Below are 21,887 nucleotides of genomic sequence, written 5' to 3'. Positions count from 1 at the left end.
TTTACCTGCTAATAGACCCAGTGAAAAAAAATTTCATATGTAACACGATAGGAAGTTTGGATAATAACAATTACAGTTACTTTTCATACTTAAAATCACTCATTCCTTCGAATTTTGTGCAAGTTTTTCTTGAAAATAACGTTATTGGTAGCATATTGATCGCTTTTTTGATGGGTGGAGCTATTGTTTCACTTTCAAAAGAAAAGCAGGACATATTACATCAAATATTCTCTGCACTTTTCGATACGTTACTTAAAATTGCTCAGGGGTTACTAAAGCTTGTTCCACTTGCTGTGTGGTCTTTTATTACATGTTTTTTGCACGAATTAAAAGGTGGTAGCAAGTTCTATAGTCTTTTTTGGTACTTTACTTGCATAATGTCTGCAAATTTTGTGCAGGCATTTCTGATTTTACCGCTACTTATGTGGTATAAAGGCATATCACCAATTCAAACGCTGAAAGGGGTTATGCCGGCACTTACACTTGCGTTTTTTTCTAAATCATCCAGTGCAACGCTGCCTACAACCATAGACTGTGTGCAGAACAAGCTAAAGGTGCCAAAGAAATTATCGTCTTTTATTTTACCAATATGCACAACAATTAATATGAATGCATGTGCTGCATTTATACTAATCACTGTGATGTTTGTTGCAGAGATGAATGGATGCGTATTTTCCTTAAGCGAAATGTTGATATGGATTTTTTTAGCAACTAGTGCAGCAATTGGTAACGCTGGAGTGCCTATGGGGTGCTATTTTATGGCAACCAGTTATCTCATGTCGATGAATGTTCCTCTGCATATTATGGGACTGATTTTGCCTATTTACACGATCATCGATATGTTTGAAACTGCAATAAACGTGTGGTCTGATATTTGTATCACTCAGATAATTAATAAAGAATGTAATAGTGAAATTTAAAAAATGATATTAGACGAAAACAACCTAATAATAAAAGAATTTAAAGAAGCAGAGGCAATTTTGCATGGGCATTTTGTTTTATCATCCGGACTGCATAGTGACACATACATACAGTGTGCGAAGATTTTTGAAAATCCAAGCAGAGCCATGAAAGTTTGCGCATTATTAGCAGATAAAATAAAAAAAGAATTAAATAGCTCCATAGATTTAATACTATCTCCTGCAATTGGTGGAATAATTGTGGGTTATGAGATTGGCAGGCAGCTTGGAATAAAGACAATGTTTTGCGAGCGCGTTAATGGCAAGTTTGAATTACGCCGTGGATTTAAGATCAAAAAGGGTGAGAAAATATTACTTATCGAGGATGTGATAACCACAGGTAAATCTTCACTTGAAGCAGTGAAATGTGTAGAAGGGGAGGGAGGTAAAGTTATTGCTGAAGCTTCTCTAATAAAGAGGAATAGTGAAACGAAACTGCCTTTTCCTGTCATACCTTTGATTGAACTGAACATCAAAAACTACAGCGAGGAAGAACTTCCAAGTGAATTAAAACAACTACCCATAACAAAACCTGGGAGTAGAGAATATTTAACAAAGTAATCCTATAATATCTTGGAAACACAGCACAGCTTTAGTTATTTACTCCAAGTGTATTTTATGTATACTTATTACTAAATTAATTTTGAAATGATAGAAAATGAACGAATTTAAATCGATCCGAAATATAGCAATAATCGCGCACGTTGACCACGGGAAAACTACTTTACTCGATAACATGTTAAAACAAAGTGGCACGTTTCGTGAGAATCAAGAAGTTCAAGAACGAGTGATGGATAGTGGTGACCAAGAGCGTGAACGCGGAATTACAATACTTGCAAAATGCACATCAATAATGTGGGGCGATGAAAAGATCAATATTATTGATACGCCAGGGCACGCGGACTTTGGCGGAGAAGTAGAAAGGGTATTGTGCATGGCAGATGGTGTGTTGCTGCTGGTTGACGCTGCAGAAGGTCCCATGCCACAAACTAAATTTGTGTTGTCAAAAGCACTAAAAGCAAATTTGAAGCCAATTGTGATAATCAATAAGGTCGACCGACCAGACAGCAGAATTGATGAAGTATTAAATGAAATATATGAGTTATTTTTTAACCTTGATGCAACCAACGAGCAGCTAGATTTTCCAGTGTTGTATGCTTCAGGTAGAAATGGCTGGTGTGCTAAGGAGCTTTCTGATGAAAGGAAAGATTTAAGCCCATTATTTTCAACGGTTATAGATTATATAAAACCTTCTGTTTATGATCAAAATGCCCCTTTTGCTATGTTGGTCACTCTACTTGAGTCTGATAAGTTTCTTGGCAGAATATTGACAGGAAAGGTTTATCAGGGCGTTGCAAAAGTCAATTCAGATCTTAAGGTACTTGATCTGGACGGTAAAGTAATTGAACGAGGGAGATTAACTAAGTTGCTCTCATTTTCTGGCTTGAAACGTATCCCAGTAGAACAAGCTGTGGCGGGAGACATAATTGCAATTGCAGGACTTGAGAAAGCTTCAGTTTCTGACACTATAGCAGCACCAGAGGTTACAACTGCAGTGAGCTCAACTCCAGTTGATCCGCCAACAATGGCGATTACTCTGAGTGTTAATGATTCACCTTTTGCAGGACAAGAGGGAACAAAACTTACCTCAACTATTATAAAAGATCGTTTATATGCAGAAGCAGAAACAAACGTTGCAATTACTGTAACTTTGGCACCAAGTGGCGAAGCATTTGAAGTGGGTGGACGTGGTGAGCTACAGCTTGGAGTGTTAATTGAAAATATGAGGAGAGAAGGTTTTGAGCTTTCGGTTTCACGTCCTCGCGTGCTATTTAAGGAAGAAGATGGCAAAAAACTTGAACCTATAGAGGAAGTAGTAATTGATGTAGATGATGAATATAGTGGAATCATCATGGAAAAACTCAGCTTCCGAAAAGGTGAAGTGACTGACATGAGACCTTCTGGTAATGGCAGGACAAGATTAACGTTTTTAGTGCCATCAAGAGGATTAATTGGTTATCAAGGAGAGTTTTTAACTGATTCTCGGGGCACAGGCATAATTAACCGTTTATTTCATAGTTATGCTCCACATAAAGGTCCAATTTCTGGAAGGCGCAATGGAGTTTTAATTTCTACAGATAAGGGTGAGGCTGTGGCGTATGCAATTTTCAATTTGCAAGACAGGGGAATTATGTTTATCAAGCCACAGGATAAGGTATATTGTGGCATGGTTGTCGGCCAGCATAGCCGTGACAATGATTTGGAGATAAACGTGTTAAAAGGTAAGCAATTAACAAACGTAAGAGCTTCAGGTAGTGATGAAGCCATAAAACTCACTCCTCCAAAGATAATGACACTGGAGGATATGATAGCGTATATAGATGATGATGAATTGGTGGAAGTAACTCCAAAATCTATACGTTTACGCAAGAAATTCCTTGATCCAAATGAACGTAAGCGTGCAGGAAGAGCAAAGAATAAGGAGTAGAGGTTTCTCTTTATAGGTAATGTTCGTAGCAGTGTACTGTACGAACATTTGTTTTTGTTAAGCACAACAAATGGGTCAGCGCATGACGCACAATTGTACAAACATTGTAGCCGTTATTCAAGTAGCCCGCAGAAACGAAAAAACTTGCTTGACAAGCTTCGCCAGCCCCCTTATTATGATAGTAAGGGTATTTATGACTCAAAACTTGTTTTTGACCTGCAGGCTCAATGACAAAATTTAGTAAAAAACTCAGAGTATTTATTGGCGGATTACATAAAATTATAGCGGCTGCATGTCTTTTTTATTTTTTCTACATTCAGCCAAATCGCGCTTATTTTAAGCGTTAGCACATTATTACAGCGCCACTTACAGTAATATAGGGTCAAAACTCGCTACTCGGGGCTTCTTTTGCCTTTTTTTTCATTTGGTAAATTTCTTAAACATTTATAGCAACATGAACTGGGCAGGAAGGTGTCATTCCAGTGCTTCTGTGATGTCATCCCAGTAGCCTCCTATGGTGTCATCCGAGCCCCTATGATGTCATTCCAGCGTGTGACGCTGGAATCCCAAAAAAAGGATAATGTCATCCCAGTGCTTGACACTGGGATCCAGAAAACTTAACTTTAAATAAGTGGCTGCATAATAAAGACTAGATCCCAGTGTCTGGGCACTGGGATGACAAAAAAGGGGCTACTCGGATGACAAAGAAATAGGCACTGGGATGAAACAGAAGGGGCTACTCGGATGACACTGTCATAAAGTGAACCAGTACTTGGCTTGTGTTCTAGGCAAAACCTGCTATAACATTTAACATACTGTTTCTGAAACAAATGTTCCGCACTGGGATCTGCTATGTAAGAGGTCTAATGATCAACGAAGAAATTGTAAGAGAGAACTTAAAAAAAGTCATAGAGCAAAAAAGCGGTAAAGATGTGATCGCTCTTGGCATAATATCCTCAATCATTATTAAAGGCGGGGACATTGGTTTTGCGCTTGAAGTTGCTGGTAACACGCAAGCAAACGAAGAATTAAGAAGAAATTGTGAGCAGGCTGTTAAAGCTATACCAGGGGTGACAAAAGTGATCGTGGTTGCTACTTGTCAAAAACAAACTGGGCAACAAAAAGCTAAATTACATATCGAAGGAGTGAAAAATATAATCATTGTGGCCTCTGGTAAAGGCGGTGTGGGCAAGTCCACAGTTGCGCTAAATCTTGCTCTCTCATTAGCAAAGTTGAAACATAAAGTTGCGCTGGTTGATGCAGATATATATGGGCCTTCAATTCCTAAAATGCTTGGTGCTGAAAAATTAAAGCCAGAAATACGGGATGGGAAAGCAATGCCTATAGAAAAGTATGGCCTGCATACTATTTCAATCGGCTATTTTATTGATAAAGATCGTGCAGCGATATGGCGTGGCCCTATGATCACAAAAGCACTTTATAATCTGCTCATGGGAACAAAATGGTCCGATATAGAGTATTTGATAGTTGATACACCACCTGGAACTGGCGATGTGCATTTAAGTCTTATGGAAAATTTTAACTTAACCGGGGCGATAATAGTTTCAACTCCACAGGAGCTTGCCTTGATTGATGCACGCAAAATTTACGATATGTTTATAAAGCTCAGTATACCGATTATTGGCATTGTGGAAAACATGAGCTATTTTACTCAAAATAACTCAAAAATATATATATTTGGAAAAGACGGTGCAAAAAAAATGTCTGAAGAGCTAGGAATCAAACTCTTAGGTAGGATTCCTTTAGATCCACAAATATGCCATGCTTCTGATTGTGGAAATCCTTTAATGCTAAGTGAAGATTTGACAAAGATTTATGAAGACATTGCTCAAAGTATAGTTAAACAATAGAATAAGCGTGAGAAACATGCGAATCAAAGTCCTCTTTTGTTAGTTACAAAATAGACTGCTTGCATAACCATTACTTACATGAAAAATTAGCAGCTTTTGTCATTCCAGCGCGTGACGATGGAATCCAGAAAAAAAGAAGAATAGATTCCAGTGTCAGCTACTTGGATGACACCTTTGTGTTTGAGGCAAAACCGGCCATAGCATTTAACACACTGCCTTCGCAAAATGTTCGTACAGTTGTTCGTTACGTGCTGGAATGACAAGGTGGAGTGTTTTTAGATGTCATCCAAGTAGCTGACACTGGGATCTAAAAAATTTAATTTATATATAAAGTTTGTTTAAACTATTTTCAAAATAGATAAAATATAATTTTACAATTAGCGTGAATAAAATGAATTATGATGTAATCATTTCAGGTGGCGGGCTGCTTGGTCTTATTACTGCAATTGGCCTCAGTTGTGACTCTGTGTCTGTAGCTGTGATTGAAAAAAATAGTCTACCACGTGTAGTAGATGACAACCGAGCATTTGCTATTTCTCAAGGCTCGAAAAAAATATTGGAAAAATTAGGGATTTGGCAGTTTATAGAAAGCGAAGCTGAGCCAATACTTGATATATGCATATTAGATGCGGTTACTGTGCATTACAATCATAAAATGGTTGATGAAGAACCAATGGGTTATGTTATTAACAATGCCACTATATGGAATGCAATCAACAATAATTTTTTGAATAAACTAAATATATACTCTCCACATTCCTATAAAACAATTGCTTGTGATTCAGGATATGTGGAAGTTATTCTTGATAATAACCAGGAATTAATATCATCGCTACTTATCTGCGCTGAAGGCAAGAACTCTAAGCTACCAGAGTTATTTTCTATACCGATAGTGAAATTTGATTATAAACAAAGTAGCATAGTATTTAATGTAAAGCATGAACTGTACCACCAAAACTTAGCTGTAGAGCGTTTTTTTCCTGGCGGTCCATTTGCAATTCTACCGATGAAGGATGGCTATACTTCTTCGATAGTTTGGACAGAAAAATCTGGAATTTCAAAAATGCTAATGAACCTATCTGAAGAGGAATTTATTGTGGAACTCAAAAAAAGATTTGGTTCTTATTTAGGAAAGATAAAATTAGAGGGTGAAAGAAAGCTTTATCCTTTAAGTTTTGTTTTCGCAAAAAAGTTATATAAGGGTAGAGTTTTGCTTATCGGCGATGCAGCACATTCAATTCATCCAGTTGCAGGTCAAGGGCTTAATCTTGGAATTAGAGATGTAGAAAGTGTTATAAAGCACATAGTTGCTACAAAAGCATCTGGTATTGATATTGGCAGTAGTTATTTATTAAAGAAAATTTCACGTAACAGATACTTTGATAATTTTACAATGGCGCTTGCAACTGATGGATTAAATAGGATGTTCTCCAACAGAATATTCTGCGCTAAAGCACTAAGAAATCTTGGCTTGATTGCAGTTGAAAATTCAAATTTTCTCAAAAAAAGCTTCATTCGACATGCTATGGGAACTACTATTTTATAGCTAATGCAAGTCATACCGCCGCAGTATCCACAACTGTACGAATATTGCAATTTGGGCCTACCAGGAGGGTGTCATTCTCCTGTCATCCAAGTAGCTGACACTGGTTCCTTTATGACGGCAGTGCCCAGACACTGGGGTCCAGGAATTTTATTAAGTTGGTAAGCATAAAAATAGATGTTTTACGTTAAAATACAACGTTTTCGATGAGGTTATATGGAAAACTGGATCCCAGTGTCAAGCACTGGGATGACAAAAAAAGGAGCACTGGGATGACGAGAAAGGAGCACTGGAATGACATCATAGGGGCTACTTGCATGACACCATTCTTTTTTCTGGATTCCAGTGTCAAGCACTGGGATGACACTATTTATTGTAAGCTCACATTTACTCTATGGTCTTGCCGCTATCCTGAACGGATACATGACGAATTTGTCGTTTTTCAAATCGTCGGTAAGCCTAAAGCTATAGGCATTAAGCACGATAAAGAAAATCATTTATAATCGCTATAGCAACTAGTGTAGACACTTGACGTTCCTTGTGATTTGATAAATAGAGGTTTTTATCTGATTTTACAACAAGGGCTTCTGGATGACTTTGAAAGTAGATATTACCATGCTTATCTTCAATAGCCTCTATTACCCCATCGCTGGAAAATGCTGCAACTTTATATCCAAGTAACTCCAATTTTCTTCTATTTTCTGGCGTATTACTCACTGCTCCCGAATGAGCATCTGGAAAATATGTTGAAAACCAGCCATTTTCATTAGGTATTAAGAATTTAGCTACTAATTCCGCTAAACGACTGTTTGGAACGATCTTTATCTGCTGGAGAGGTACATCCTCTTTCTGTGGGTTAGGTGCTGATTTTAAATGAGATCTTTGCTTTTCTTCATCACTCACAAGATTTGCCACACTCACTACTTCAATTCCCTTTGCATTCATTATGCCTTGCAAACCACCACATATGCCAAGTAAATGAATTGCAGGGTTATCATCAATTATTTTTACAATTGCTTCAGTAACAAGCTGGCGACAAGGAGTAGGAGGAAAAGGTTCGGAGTGTAAATTATAGTAATTTCCTGGAATGAATATTCTATTTATTTTGTGCTCTTTAATGAATTGTGCAACTTCAACTTTTATTCGGTCTAATGTTAACTTCTTTGCCAATGTTTCATCTTGTTTTGCGAGATTAAGTGACTCTGTCTGAATTTTTTTAAGGCTAATTATTTTATTATAATCAATTAGTACAATTTTAACTCTAAAATTATTAAACATCTCGTAGACATTTTGAGATAGCCCAAGCTCATGCGGGTATGTCTCTTCTTCCGTTTTCAACAAACCAACAACTATGTCATCATTTACTCTATTTTCTGCCGTCAAGATAGTTAATGCTGGTTCTTCTTTTCTGGTTACATGTTGAGATGCTGGTTTTTCACTAACGCTAGCATAAGTAATATTGCTTAATAATAGAACTATAATTAATATGATATTAAATATTTTACTATAACATTTATACATATAGTTTAACCTCTCAACACTTATATCAATATCATAACATATTACAGAACATTTTGCAATAAAAAGGTAAGTTTGGTAAGAAAGAGAAGTGGCCTGAGCAGGGATCGAACCAGCGACACAAGGATTTTCAGTCCTTTGCTCTACCAACTGAGCTATCAGGCCAACTGTATACTTTCATTTTTAGATAAAAAATGTTATTATGTCTATCAAAAGTTTTTAAAGTAGTTTATATAAAAATAAAGGATGAACATTAATAACAAAATAGGAATCTACCCTGGCACATTTGACCCTATAACTTTTGGGCATATTGACATAATAAAAAGAGCGTGTAAACTAGTCGATAAATTAATAATAGGAGTTGCAGAAAACGTTAATAAGCGTATTGCCTTTGACACAAAGCTACGCACAAGCATGGCTGAAAGTGAAATCAAAGGGCTAGGAATTGATGCAGATGTTATATCTTTTAATGGGTTGCTAGTGAAGTTTGCTAAAGAGCAGAATGCTTCTGTTATTATTAGAGGATTAAGAGCAGTATCGGATTTTGATTACGAGTTTCAAATGAGTTGGGTAAATTATAAACTTCTTCCTGAAATCGAAACCATATTTCTTCCTGCTTCTGAAGATACTCAATTTATCTCATCAAGTTTTGTAAAGGAAATAGCAAGATTAGGAGAAGATGTTAGCAAATTTGTATCAAAAGGCGTTCAAAACGAATTGATTAACTTGAATAGGATAAAAAATGAAGAATAGTGCTTGTTGTTTTTTATTTATAAATGGGTATACTCAATATATAAAATGTTATAAGCTAAATGAGTAGCATGTCAAAAGTGAGGGTGAATAATAGAAAAGTTTGTTGTCATGGTGATGAGAATGATGAGGGTTCCGGCCATCCATTAATATATTTAGATATGGGAGAAGAAGAGGAAATAGCCTGCCCTTATTGTGAAAAGACGTTTGTCCATGACTGTACTGTAGAAGCGGTTGGGAAGCTGACTAGGGATGAACTCTAATGGCACTTCTGCAGACTTAGCTTATGTAAATAGCAATAAGAGGGGCAGTAAAGATGAAACTATCCATACGATCGAGCACTCCTCCATGGCCAGGTATCATACTTCCACTATCTTTAACACCGTAAGCTCTTTTAACAAGCGACTCAGTAAAATCGCCAAGTTGCGCTAGAATAGCGATTGCAAGGCCAATGATTGGAGAATAAAGAATTGAAAATAAACCAAAAAATATTGATCCAAAAATTGTGCACACTACTCCAGCTAAAATCGCACCAAGAAGTCCTGTCCAAGTTTTTCCAGGGCTAAGAATTGGGCAAATTTTAGCTCTACCAAAATTCTTACCAAATAGGTAGGCAGTAATGTCAATTCCCCAAATGGTTAAGACGAACCATACTAATGCGTATTTTCCCTGTGGTAGGTTATATAAATATATTAATGAGGCGCTTGGTAGTGCAATCAATAATAATGCGAAAACGTATAAAATTTTGTTTCCTTGGGTTAGATTATACCATTCAAAAGAAGATAAAACTGCTATTGAAAAAATCAATAGGTAAAACGATAAATCACTGAAATATGTAGCAAAGGAAAATATGAATAATATTACTATTGAGGACAACATTCTAATTATAAAATTATTATCTACCATATTTTTTCTCTCTTTTTATATAATCTTCTAATGCTTTGCTCAAATCTTGACAAGAAAAATCAGGCCATAAAGTATCACAAAAATATAATTCAGCATAAGCTGCTTGCCATAATAAAAAGTTGCTTAACCTTTTTTCGCCGCCAGTGCGAATTAATAAATCCAATTTTGGCAGATCTTTAGTATATAGAAATTTTTCAAATTCCTCTTCCGATACATAAGCAATATTTTCTTTTATAATATTGCTTATAGCTTGTGTAATTTCTTGCTTTGCTCCGTAACTGACTGCCACAGTGAGTAATAAACCATCGTTCTTATGTGTCATTTCTTCTGCTTTTTTAATTTGATCCAATATTTTACTGGATAACAGACTTAAATTGCCAATAAAATTCAACTTAATGTTACAGTTACAAATGAAATTGACTTTATCTTCATTAGTTAAAACAGAGTAAAATAAATCAAATAGACAGTCAATTTCGTTTTTGGGTCTAAGCCAATTCTCCATAGAGAATGCATACAAAGTTAAGTAGGGTATGGTTAGGTCTGTACAATACTTGGCAATATCGTATGCAACTTCACTGCCCTTTTTATAACCATCAATTTTTACCTTTCCTTGATTGTTTGCCCATCTACCATTACCATCCATAATAATTGCTAAATGTTTCGGTAAAGATTCTTGATTCAACATTTAAAGTTCACCTAAACTACTCGATATCATTCCAGTACTTGACGTATAACTGTACAAACATTGTGATTTGGGACACTTGAAAGGTGTCATCCCAGTAGCCCTTTTCCCTGTCATCCCAGTGCGTGACACTGGGATCTAAGTATAAAAATATTTGCAAATTATGCAATGAACAACAGATTCTTGGGGCATATAATGTCCATGATGAAAATAAGGTAGATCCCAGTGTCACGCACTGGGATGACAGGGAAAAAAGGCACTTGGATGAAAAAAAAGAGGGCACTGGAATGACATCATTTACTGTATAATACTATGCAATATTGCAACGTTCGTACGGTTGTGTGCCTGCTACCTCCATGGCACCCTTGCATGTAATTTTTTCTTTTTCACTACTGAAGGTTTCTTTCATATTACCTTAGTGATGCAGTATATCCTTTTCTTTGATGGACAATTCACCATCAATCTTTTTTATATTATCATCAGTAATATTTTGTATTTCCTTCTTAGCACCATGAAAATCATCTTCTGAGATCTCCTTATTTCCTTTCATTTTCTCTATTTCTTCCATAACATCTCTGCGTATATTTCTGATGGCAATCCGCGCATTTTCAGAAAACTGATGCAATAATTTTACTAATTTTTCACGGGTTTCTTGTGTTAAGTCCGGAAGAGCTATACGTATGGTATTGCCCTCAACAATAGGATTTAAATTCAAGTTGGCATTTAATATAGCATTTTTCACTTCACCTACAACATTAATATCCCAAACTTTAATTGATAGGGTTTTGTTATCTATAACTGAAACGCCTGCAACCTGATTTAACTTTTGATGTCCACCATAGATATTTACAACTATACCATCAAGCAACGATGCGCTAGCTCTACCAGTGCGTACGCCTTTAATATCATCATGAAAGGACTGAATAGTTTTTAGCATTCTTTCTTTTGTTTTAGCTTTTATTTCATTTAACATAAATTACCTACTGTTTACAATCTGAAACTATAGTATAAGTACCTTGACCCTTAATAATATTGACTATTTTTTCTCCCTTCAAAGAAAAAACTATAATTGGAATAGAATTCTCACGAGCAAGTGAAATTGCTGATGCATCCATAACTTTTAAATCACGAGTCAATAAATCCGTGTAAGAAAGCCTATCATACATTACAGCATCCTCGTTTTTTTTCGGATCAGCAGAGTATACACCATTTACTTGTGTACCCTTTAGAATAACATCACAATTCATTTCAACAGCACGTAAGGTTGCAGCTGTATCTGTAGTAAAAAATGGGTTGCCTGTGCCTGCTGCAAAAATTACCACTCTACCTTTTTCTAAATGACGAATAGCTTTCCTTCTTATGTAAGGTTCACATACAGTGGCCATGGGTATTGCAGATAATACCCTAGAAGCTACTAAATTTTTTTCTAAAAAGTTTTGTAAAATTAAAGCATTGATTATAGTTGCAAGCATTCCAATATAATCACTGCTTGCTCTTTCACAGCCACTTAAAGACGCAGATGCGCCACGAAAGATATTACCACCACCAACAACAATACATACCTGAACTCCAAGCCTGTTAACATCAGCTATATCTTTGCATAATTGGCTTATTGTTCCCATATCATGGCCAAAAGACTGTGACCCCATCAAAGCTTCACCAGAGATCTTCAATAACACTCTAGAGTATTTTACTTTATCTACTAAGGAAGACATTTCTTGCCATTTAGTTTGCACTGCCCAAAACAAGTAACTTGTAATCAGATAATTTAATAGCACTCACCCCGCTTGATTTTATAAAATCAGAAACCTTCATTTTATCATCTTTTATGAACTTTTGTTCTAGTAAAACAACTTCTTCATAGTACTTAGCCATTCGTCCATCTACTATTTTTTTTGCTACTTCTTCAGGTTTATTTAAGCTCCTTACTTGCTCTTCAATTATAGAACGTTCATTTTTCAACTTCATTTGGTCTAAATCATCTATAGACAAAGCTTCAGGCTTCATAGCAACTATGTGCATCGCTATTTGTTTTCCAATTTCCTGTAACTTTGCCTTATTACCGGGTGATTGCAATACAACTAAAGCGCCAGTTTTACCTAAACCACGTACATCACCGTGTACATAACCAGCAATAACTCCATCCTTAGCCTCTAGGTAACAAAGCTTGCTCAACTCTAACTTTTCACCAAGAACTGATGTAACATTCATAATAGCTTCCTGCACTGTGCCAATGCTTTCATACTTGGCATTTTTTAACTCATCAACGCTAGTGCAGCGTTCTTGATGAGCAATTGATGCTAAATTTGAAACTAACTCTATAAATTTCTTATTCCTTGCAACAAAGTCGGTTTCGCAATTGAGTTCAACCAATACACCATAATTTTCAGTCAAACACATAGCAACGAGCCCATCTGAAGCTACTCTATCAGATTTTTTGTCAGCTTTAGCAAGACCTATTGTACGCAACTTATCAACGGCTTTCTTGATGTCACCATCACATTCTTCTAATGCTTTTTTACAGTCACTTAAGCCAAGCCCTGTCCTATCACGTAATTCCCTTATATTATCTGGATTCATCTTCATTTGTTACTACCTCCCTTTCTTCTTCTTTGTAAACTTTACTACGTTTCCTTTTAGTTTGCACAATACCATCTTCTTTTTCTTGAATAAACTCATCACCTTTTATGTTATCAATCTTAACTCCAGATCTTGCTAGACTAGACTCTATTCCAGCTAATATAGAGTCGGTAGCTAATTTACAATAGAGCTCTATTGATTTTCTTGAGTCATCATTTCCAGGTATTAGATAAGTAATATCATCTGGATCAGAATTAGTATCAAGTATTGCAACTATTGGAATTCCTAACTTTTTAGCCTCCTTAACCGCAATATGCTCTTTATTAGTATCAATGATGAATAAGATATCAGGAATTGCTCCCATTTCTCTAATACCACCAAGCGCCTTATCAAGCTTTTGCTTTTTCTTTTCAATGTTCCCCAATTCTTTCTTTGTTAAAATGCTATCCTCGTCATTTAATATTTTCTCATATTGCATCAAGGTTTTTATCGAAGAAGAAACAGTGCCCCAGTTAGTAAGCATACCACCAAGCCATCGATGATTCACGTAATATTGACCACAACGAATCGCTTCACTTGCAATAATATCAAAAGCTTGAAACTTTGTACCAACAAATAGAATGCGACCACCTTGAGATGCAACGTCATATAAAGCCTTCATGGCCACCTGTAGCAATGGTAATGTTTTTCGCAAGTCAATTATATGTATACGATTTTCTTGATGCACTCCATATATGTATGGAGCCATTTTTGCGTTCCAGCGACTAATTTTGTGACCAAAATGTACACCAGATTTAGCTAAATCACGCACAGTGACTTCAGGCAAATTTGTCATATATCATTCCTCCAAATAGTTTATCTTCCATGGCATAACCCTAATGGGACTACTTGTACAAGCCATGTGTGAAATTAAATTATTTACATAGTAATAGAAAAGACAGCAAAGCGCAAACAAAAAATATTGACAAAGGGCAACATGTTTATTAGCTTTAAAGTCGAAGCCCGAAAGCGCTAAAAAGAAATTAGGGGGGTGTAGCTCAGTTGGTTAGAGCGCATGCCTGTCACGCATGAGGTCGTGAGTTCAAGTCTCATCACTCCCGCCATACTGATTTTAGCATAAACTAAAATCCGCAATATTATTGTCGGTATTTAGAAACGTTTTTACCAGACTTGACAGGGCATGGTATTGTAATTATAAATAGGTTTTTTTATCATTAGCAATTAGGATTAAATATGCTTATTTCTGAAGTTTTTGCAGCAGATGCAACTAGCAATGTATCAAGTATCGGCGCATCTTTTGCTAGTTTTATTCCATTGATTTTAATATCTGCAGTAATTTATTTTCTCATTATTCGCCCACAACAAAAAAAACTAAAAGAACATAGAAAGATGATAGATCAAATAAAACGTGGTGATACAGTCATTACTTCTGGCGGGATAATAGGTGAAGTTAATAAAGTTGATGAGACAAATGCACAATTTATAATAGAAATAGCACCAAAAGTTGAGGTGAAAGTCCTAAAGTCCGCTATATCTGAAGTTTTAAACAAAGAAACTCAAAAAGTGGCAGCTAAACCAATTGAAAAAGGCAAAATCGAGAAGAGTGATAAAAAGAATAAAAATCAACCACCAGAGGAAAGTAAAAAGGGAAAAGATGATAAAGGCAAAAATGCTGCATAACTTTAAAAGAAAGTTCATTTGGTGATTCATTTGTGTGCGGAATATTTGGTGTAGTAAGTAGCGGTGATTCAGTAATACCAACTTTACTAACTGGGTTGCAAAAATTGGAATATAGGGGATATGATTCCTCAGGTATAGCAATCATAAATAACGAAGGCGAGATAGAAGTCAAAAAATCAGAAGGTAAAGTTAAAAGATTGTATGAAGTTGTTGATGAAAGCAAGATGTCTCACAGTACAGTTGGTATAGCACATACTCGCTGGGCTACACATGGAGTTCCAGGCCTTAAAAATGCTCATCCCATTCATACAAATAATGTTGTTGTTGCTCATAACGGCATAATTGAGAATTACAATCTGCTAAAAAAGGGTCTAGAAGAAAGGGGAATGTTATTCCATACTGATACTGACACAGAGATCATACCAAATATGCTAACCTTATATCTTGATGAAGGATTGTCGCCAGTTGATTCTCTATTTAAGTGTTTAAACAACTTACATGGCTCATTTGCCTTGGTCTTATTATTTGCAGAATATCCAGATGCCTTATTTGTTGCGAAGAGAAATTTGCCTTTAGCAATAGGCTATAACTGTAACACAGTGTTTGCTGCATCTGACTCTAATGCTTTAAGTGCATTTGTGGAAAGAATATCGTATTTGGAAGATGGTGACATTGCAGTGATAAAATCTAGTGGAGTTAGTATATACAACAATGGTACACAAGTTAAACGCAATATAGAAAATAGTAGTCCAAGTGATTTTCTAATTAGCAAAAATGGGTATCCTAGCTTCATGTTAAAAGAGATTTTTGAGCAACCGCGTGCATTAAACAAAACAATAAATCAATTTTACAAGCAATATAAAGAGGTCAACAAAAAACTGTTTTCTGAGCTGAGTTACATTACTATAGTTGGATGTGGGTCATCTTATTTTGCCGGGCTAATAGCAAAGTATTGGCTGGAAAGTGTCGCTCAAGTTCGAGTATATCTAGAAATCTCATCAGAATTTAGGTATAGCAACGTCAAGCTAGAAGAAGGCAGCATTGGGTTATTCATTTCTCAATCTGGCGAAACTGCAGATACCATAGAAGCGCTGCGTTATGCGAAATCACAGAAGCAAACAATCATTAGTATAACTAACACATTTAACAGCAGTATCGAAAAGATCTCAGATATTGTGTTACATACTCTTGCTGGGCCAGAAATTGGTGTTGCTTCAACAAAAACCTTTTCTGCGCAACTTGCAACTTTAGCATGCTTTGCCGTGGAGCTTGGAAAAATAAAAGGTATACTGGGTGGAGAGAAAATAAAGCAGCTAAGCAGTGCTATCAATTCTATTCCCGAGTATGTTGAGCACGTTTTGAATGTGATGAAAATACAACATATATCAGGCAGCATATTAGAACACAATAACGTTATTTTAATCGGCAGAGGAAGTTCATACGGAGTTGCAATGGAAGGCGCATTGAAGATAAAAGAGCTTTCATACATTAATACCATTGGTATTGCAGCGGGAGAAACGAAGCATGGTTCTATTGCTTTAATAGATTCTACTGTGCTTGTTATAGCAATTATCCCTTATGATAGTTTATTCTTTAAAACGCTATCTAATATACAAGAGATTATTGCAAGAAAAGGCAAAGTAATTGCCTTCAGTGATAAGCAAGGAGCGCCATTCCTAAGGGGAGTTTGCACAGATGTGATGCAACTTCCAGACACTGATAATTTTATCTCTCCAATCATCTACAGTGTTGCTATGCAATTCCTTGCTTACTTTACTGCAGCAAAAAAAGGGTTAGATGCCGATTGTCCAAGAAATTTAGCTAAGTCTGTCACGGTTGAGTAGTCCATTTAAAGTTAAAGCTAGACTTCTAATCAAGGTACTCAATGGCGTCAACTTAAGGAAAAATGTCTGCGGTTGTGTGTAAAATTTCTCTCTAAATTTTTTCGCATTAAATTACCCAAAAGCTGCAATAAACAGCACTTTTGTTTCTGTTTTATTTCAACAAAGAAGTCTAAAATGTGTCCTTTTTAGGTGAAACATGCAAAAAGGGAAAAATCTTATTTTACAAATTTAAAATACAATATACTCGAAAACTTTTCAGAAGATCCATTGTGTTGGAAAAAAAAGTTTCACATGCACAAGAAAACTTCCTTTTACGACAGTTCCTGCATAACTAATAACGAACTTTTATTGGGAATAGGCGAAAAAACTTACTTGACAAACTCCGCCAGCCCCCTTATTATGATAGTGAAGGTATTCAGTTATCTTCATCTGTGCAGATTAAACAGCAAGAAAACAACGTAGTTGGCGTCTTATTTTTAATTTTTTGCACTATGTGCACCTTATGTCTTCACAACATTTCTGGGTTTTTACCTATATAAGCTGAAACGCGCTTATAAGTCGTTTAAGACAGTATAGTACGCCAATTTGCAGGATTAGAGAGTGACAACTAGCTAACGCGGGGTTTCTTTTGCCTTTTTTTTTATTTGGTAAATTTCTTAATGTTTACAGCTAAAGTAACTTAGGTTCACCGACAACCGTCATCCCGCAGCGGGATCTATGTTAAGAGATACCGCGAATGAATCGCGGTATGACGGTCTGCGGCGGAACGACGGTTCGTGGCGGTATGACGGTTAAGCAATTCGTCATCCCGCTGCTTGTTAGCGGGATCTCTTGTTAGCGGATGAGATACCGCGAATGAATCGCGGTATGACGGTTAAGTAGGGTGTCATTCCAGCGCGTGACGCTGGAATCTAGTCTTTATTATGCAGCCACTTAGTTAAGTTTCCTGGATCCCAGTGTCTGGGCACTGGGATGACACCCTTTTGGATAGAAACCAGTGTCTGGGCACTGGAATGATATCATAGGGGCTACTCGGATGACAAAAAAAGGAGCACTGGGATGACACACTTCCTAGTGGAGATTTTTCTCAAATCACAATGTTTGTGCAGTTTTTGAACTTACGTGTTCAACTTTATTTTTTTCCATTTCTCTATAGCTTGGTAATGTAAATTTTTTTATATGCAATCCGGTACATACTGCACTCAAAGCAGCTATAATATCGCAAATTGCTGCACCAGCCACAAATGGGACCATTACAGCAGCAGCAATGAATAATCCTGTAATAACAACTCCAACAACATCTTTTGTTAATGAGGTGTAAAAATTTTCCTTGCTTTTTTTATATTTAGCTTCTTTTTCATTTGGCACAGAAAATTGAGCATCTCTGGAGTTACTAGAATCTACTTCATTGCTGCCTGCTTTATTTTCTCTTATATCAGGTGTGTTTTGCCTCTCTTCTTCCTTGTTTATTGCTGCGGTTATTTGCTCTTGTTGAAGGGGTTTACACCCATTTTGGAGGAGAAAATCCTTAACGCGTGTGTTGTTATTTTCGGTTGCATCTTTTAGAAGTAAGTCTCCTAATAAATTGCCTCCTTCACATTCATCTTGAAAATTAACTTTTTTTCTTAATCTCTTTTCCAGTTCTTCCAAACCAGTGACTGTGTTATCAAATTTTGTAATTCTATCTATATCTAGGTATAATTCTTTAATATCATCATTACTGTATAACATAACTTACCCGCTGCTATAATAACCTACTTATAATTATACTAATTCCCTCAAAATCAGTCAAGACATATTGCAGTCTAAAGTGGCATGATATATATTGGATTCTTTATTTATGATTCTCGAGCAAATGATGGAAGATTTAGCTTATAAATTAGTTAAAGTGACCGAAGCTGCAGCACTTGCTGCATATAAACTAGCAGGCTTCGGTGACGAAAAAAAGGCCGATCAGGTTGCAGTTGATGCAATGCGTACAGTATTAAGTTCAATGGAAATAAATGGTACTATCGTAATTGGCGAGGGGGAGAGAGACGAAGCTCCTATGCTATATATTGGGGAAAAGGTTGGTACAGGAAATGGTCCTGAGATTGACATCGCTGTTGACCCACTTGAGGGCACTACGATTTGTGCTCATTACAAATCAGGGGCAATGTCCGTTCTTGCTGCAACGAAAAAAGGTAATTTTTTACATGCACCTGATGTTTATATGGAAAAGATAGCAGTGGGAAAAAATCTCCCAGAGGGTGTAGTCTCACTAAAAAATAGCATTGAGAAGAATCTAGACAATTTAGCCAAGGCAAAAGGATGTAAAGTAAATGATCTTACAGTAACTATACTTAAACGTGAAAGGCATGATGAATTAATATTGAAAATCAGGAAGTTAGGAGCAAAAATTAAACTAATAGATGATGGTGATGTTGCGGCCGTAGTTTCACTAGTAAATGGCAATCACGACATGTATATCGGAATAGGAGGGGCACCAGAGGGAGTGCTTGCGGCTGCAGCGCTAAGCTCAATCGGCGGACAGATGGAGGGAAGATTAATATTTGACACAGATCAGTTAAGAGAAAGAGCAAAAAATTTGAATATTGATGACCCAGAAAAAGTCTACACCGTAAAAGATATGGCAAAAGGTGAATCAGTGTTTATTGCAACTGGAGTAACAAACGGAGAACTTGTGGATGGAGTTAAATTGAATCATAATACCTATTCAACTAATTCTTTAATAATTCTGCCTAATAGGCTGATAAAGCTGCAAGTTATAAGTTAGGTTAATTATTTTTCAATATATTATGTAAGAGTTAAAGGGAGTGTTAAAATGTTAGATTCATTTTCTCAAGAGAAACTAATTGTACAAGAAGTTCTTCAAGACGGACATAAAAAGAAGGCTAAACCCTTTTCAAAACCCTCTATCTATTGTTTCTTAAACCACTCTGCTGAACGGAGACAGTTTAGGTTGTTATGCCTGGCGGCTTTGTTGGAATAAGTTTTTCAATGCCGCTCACAATGAACTCAGTCGTATTGTTAGCTATTTCATCTAGTTTATTATTTATATCCTTACCTATTTTTTTATCTTTAGCATATTCATATAGAGCTAAAATAGCTATAGTTGAACATAATGCAATTATGCCAGCTTTTGCTGTAATAAGTAATGATAGCCCACCTGCAAGTACGGACACTGCTCCAATAGCTAGATTTATAATTTTATTTTGTGTTGATTGATTATCTTTATTCTCTAAGACATTTGATATTGCTTTTGAGGCAATTTTTATTGCTATTGCTGCAGTTGAGATCATAATAAATATTATAGCTATTTTTGCTAAAAGAAAAATTGATGGTAGCATTACTGCAAGGAACAATGAGCCAACTCCTATAAATAGCCACTTCTCATTTATTTTTTTAGGTTGATTTGTACTAGTGTTCATTGTTACCCTCCACTTTACTTATGATTTACCTACATCTAATATAAAATACAGAGATAGTCAACATATGAAAGGGCGTGTTAAAAGTTTTTTTATGTTATTCTTCGCTGCCTCGTGGTTAAATTTGGAATTTTAGAAAGAGTTACGTATTATTTAAAATTCTTGTATACTGTTTTGAATCAGTTAAATAGATAATGAAGTGCAGGACGCAGTTTTAATTTTACAAGATGGTAAATGCTTTTGGGGAAAATCAGTGGGTAAAAAAGGCAAGTGCATAGGTGAGGTCTGTTTTACCACTGGTATGACCGGTTATCAGCATACTATAACTGATCCTTCTTTTGCCGATCAAATTATAACGTTCACTTTTCCTCATATTGGTAACATTGGAATAAATCATAAAGATAATGAAGGAGAGAAAATTTTTGCAAGTGGTGTGGTTATGTGTGAACTTTCTTCTATGTCTCACCCTTCTTCATATATCAGTTTAAATGATTGGTTAGAGAAAAATAACGTGATTGGGATATCAGGAGTTGATACTAGAGCTTTAACGAGACATTTGAGAAAACATGGATCTAAAAATGGAATGATATGCTCATCGAGTAAGGCGCATGCGTTGGACAAATTGAAGGAATACAAATCTGTAAATGGGATAGAAATAACCAATAAAGTCAGCTTGCATAGTAATTTTAAAGGTGACCTTAATGCAAAATATAGGGTTGTAATCGTTGATTTTGGCGTAAAAATCAGTATAGTTTCACGCTTAATAGAACTTGGTTGTACAGTTGAATTAATCAGACCAAGCACAGGTTTTGCTCAAAAAGTGTTGAGTATGAATCCAGATGGTATAGTGCTTTCAAATGGTCCTGGTGATCCGCAAGAAATAGGAGAAAGTGTAGTTTCAGAAATAGACATTATTATAAAATCTAAAATACCAATTTTTGGCATATGCATGGGTCATCAATTACTTGCGATTACTTTGGGAGCAAAGACCATCAAGATGGATATTGGTCACCGAGGGAGTAATCATCCAGTTTATGATGTAATTAGTGGAAAAGTTGAGATCACTAGCCAAAATCATGGTTTTGTTGTTGATTCAGCTTCTCTTCCAAGTAATGTTGAAATTACTCACATTTCTCTATTCGATAATAGTGTAGAGGGAATAGTGATGAAGGATTATTCAGTCTTTTCTGTGCAATATCATCCAGAAGAAGCGCCAGGTACGCATGATTCGCATTATTTGTTTAGACGTTTTATTGACAATATTGTGTTGTATAAAATGAAATCTGCATGATTTTAATTAAGGCAGGTTTTATTGCTTGATTTTTTAATTTTAGGTGTTTAGTATTAAATACAATAAAAGCTTGAGTTAAGGTACTAAAATAGCGTTCTCTTAACAAATTTTTGTGGAGGAGTGACCGAGTGGTTAAAGGTAACAGACTGTAAATCTGTCCGCGTGAGCGTACGTAGGTTCGAATCCTACCTCCTCCATTGTGCGGGTATAGCTCAATGGTAGAGCTCTAGCCTTCCAAGCTAGTGACGTGGGTTCGATTCCCACTATCCGCTCTTTTTTTTTGTTGTATTTTTATAAAATCAACATACTATTTATTGATGTATTTGTATTTTAGGTAGAAAAGTTTA

The 21,887-nt window shown here is 36.0% G+C and overlaps 4 non-coding genes and 1 pseudogene across 4 annotated transcripts; 4 read left to right on the top strand and 1 right to left on the bottom strand.

Annotated features, from left to right (window-relative positions):
- Positions 1 to 8,471: 8,471 nt before the first annotated feature.
- Positions 8,472 to 8,544, bottom strand: Trnaf-gaa. The gene has a single exon. It is a non-coding gene; the product is annotated as a tRNA-Phe (tRNA).
- Positions 8,545 to 14,323: 5,779 nt separating this feature from the next.
- Positions 14,324 to 14,397, top strand: Trnad-guc. Its single transcript has one exon. It is a non-coding gene; the product is annotated as a tRNA-Asp (tRNA).
- A 289-nt stretch (positions 14,398 to 14,686) lies between these two features.
- LOC105557676 lies at positions 14,687 to 16,821 on the top strand (annotated as a pseudogene).
- A 4,833-nt stretch (positions 16,822 to 21,654) lies between these two features.
- Positions 21,655 to 21,737, top strand: Trnay-gua. The gene has a single exon. It is a non-coding gene; the product is annotated as a tRNA-Tyr (tRNA).
- Positions 21,738 to 21,741: 4 nt separating this feature from the next.
- On the top strand, positions 21,742 to 21,812 carry Trnag-ucc. Its single transcript has one exon. It is a non-coding gene; the product is annotated as a tRNA-Gly (tRNA).
- The last annotated feature ends 75 nt before the right edge of the window (positions 21,813 to 21,887 follow it).

The sequence above is a fragment of the Vollenhovia emeryi genome, unplaced genomic scaffold (assembly GCF_000949405.1).
Source record: "Vollenhovia emeryi isolate VEMERY1.0 unplaced genomic scaffold, V.emery_V1.0 DF939431.1, whole genome shotgun sequence".
Lineage (NCBI taxonomy): Eukaryota > Metazoa > Arthropoda > Insecta > Hymenoptera > Formicidae > Vollenhovia > Vollenhovia emeryi.
Note: the sequence above shows the minus strand (reverse complement) of the source record. Positions and strands in the feature narration are given on the sequence as shown.